A 2,426-nucleotide genomic window follows, 5' to 3' on the forward strand; every position below is an offset into this window, starting at 1 on the left:
GTGAAGCAATTCAAGCTGGAGACACTGAGACAAACACAGGAGCGCCTGGCATTCTCTGAGAGGTAGTGCAGTGGTTCTGCACTGTGTGCAGAAGTAAATGTGGCATTTACCTCTTATTGGTTACAATGTGCCTTCCCAGGCCTGCCAGCAGAGATTCTAAATCCTAATGCAAATGATATGGCAACACTTGTGATTATAGACATGAGTGTTTGAATCACAGATCCAGGTCCAAACCCAAATCCTCTCAGTAATTAACTGTATGCTGTCATTTAATTACTTAATCTCTCCAGCATGCCACTTCCTCCGATCAATTCATATGGGAATATAAATTCATAGGAGTGTTATAAAGGGTAGTTTGTACAATGAACTCGTGACTATGAAATACTTAGCATGGCATCCAAAAAGTCCTCAATAAGTGGTGCAACAATATCTTTTTATTACAGGAAACACCCAACTTAGAAAACAGCGTTCATGGGGGATTAAGAGAAGTAACTACAGTTGGGTGAGCAGAGGGAGCCAGCGTGGGGAGGGCCTTTCCTAGGTGAGGCATCCACCACATTTGAAAGTGGGATGCAGGGCCAGAGTTGAACATCAACCAGGACGGGCAGGAGTGAAGTAAATAGCTCATACCTGTTCCTTCATGGGTCAGTTCCTTTCATTTTCACGTTTGACTCTGATGCAAAATTAGAACTCTTCTCTGCTCAAATGTCAATATTCTTAATAAAGTAAAGTAAATAAGTAGGATCCAAAAAATTCAATTGCATAAAATACATGCTCTTGTTATTGCAAAGCAAATGGGAAATATTTTGCAGTTGGTCATCGCCATCACAATAACACAAATTCTAAAACTTACACTGTTTACAACTGAACCACACCCTCAAATAATCAAAAAATGGTCCCTCCCTAACCTCTCTCCCCAGCAAGAGAAGGTCTTTGGCTGCCCCAACCTGAGCAGGAGAGCAGGAGGAAAGTGGGAGCCCACAGCTGCAGTGGCAAGAAGCCTGAGGGCTGATGGCTTTGACCAAATAATAGGGAATTGGGTTGACGTATTTGAATCATTTTCCAGTAACTGATTTATAAAACAGAGCTAGTGGATGCTGGCAGGCACTGTTCTTATTACCACTCAGCAAGCGCCGCACAAATACATGTGGGTGTGTCTCCCCTCCAGTGGATGCTGGCAGGCACTCTTCTTATTACCACTTGGCAAGCGCCGCACAAATACACGCGGGTGTCTCTGCCTCTGCCCTCTAGTGGATGCTGGCAGGCACTGTTCTTATTACCACTCAGCAAGTGCCGCACAAATACACACGTGTGTGTCTGCCCTATAGTGGATGCTGGCAGGCACTGTTCTTATTACCACTCAGCAAGCGAGGCACAAATACACGCGGGTGTGTCTGCCCTCTAGTGGATGCTGGTAGGCACTGTTCTTATTACCACTCAACAAGCACCACACAAATACAGAGGGGTGTGTCTGCCCTCTAGTGGATGCTGGCAGGTGCTGTTCTTATCACCACTCAGCAAGCAACGCACAAATACAGAGAGATGTGTCTGCCCTCTAGTGGATGCTGGCAGGCACTGTTCTTATTACGACTCAGCAAGCGCTGCACAAATACACGCGAGTGTCTCTGCCCTCTAGTGGATGCTGGCAGGCACTGTTCTTATTATCACTCAGCATGTGCCGCACAAATACACAGGGGTGTGTCTGCCCTCTAGTGGGTGCTGGCAGGCACTGTTATTACCACTCAGCAAGCACCACACAAAGACACACAGGGGTGTCTGCCCTGTGGTGGATGCTGCCAGGCACTGGGAGCAAATGTGACTATAAAAATAAAGATTTTACAAGTACCTATTATCTCCAGAGGGGATTTAATTCTAACGGGGGTGCTTTTTTTTTCTTTGTTTCTTTTTCAAATGGGGTGATGGGTAAAAATAATGTATGACTGGAGATGTTTGAAAAAACACACTGCCTTTGCCTTTCAGCATCTGTGATGACTGAATCCTTCCTCAGTGCTGCCACAGAGAGCACATTCACACGTGTGTCACACAAATACCAGGGTTAGGTCAAAAAGCCAAGTCTTACCTGGAGGAAGCCACAAAGGCTATGAGACCAAGCCTTCACCTAGAAGACACTTGACAGTTCAGAAGCTGAGATCCTGCAAAGTGTCTTGGAGAGCTCAGCTGTGACTCCACACTGTATGAAAGGGTGGGCAGTGGGGCCCAGGCAGGTGAAGAGAATTGTCCACTGTTGAGCATCATCAGCCGAAAACCCACATGCAATGCTGTTGCTGCAAAACCACCAACTGTTGAAGACACAAACCTCAGAAACAGACTCCCTTTTTGATCCTCACTGTGCAACTGGTGACTTTTCAGAAGATGAAGATTAAACATATTAATCATAAATTCAAACTATCAGAAGAAATACTAGG

Source organism: Mandrillus leucophaeus, unplaced genomic scaffold (genome assembly GCF_000951045.1).
Source record: "Mandrillus leucophaeus isolate KB7577 unplaced genomic scaffold, Mleu.le_1.0 Scaffold657, whole genome shotgun sequence".
Classification (NCBI taxonomy): domain Eukaryota; kingdom Metazoa; phylum Chordata; class Mammalia; order Primates; family Cercopithecidae; genus Mandrillus; species Mandrillus leucophaeus.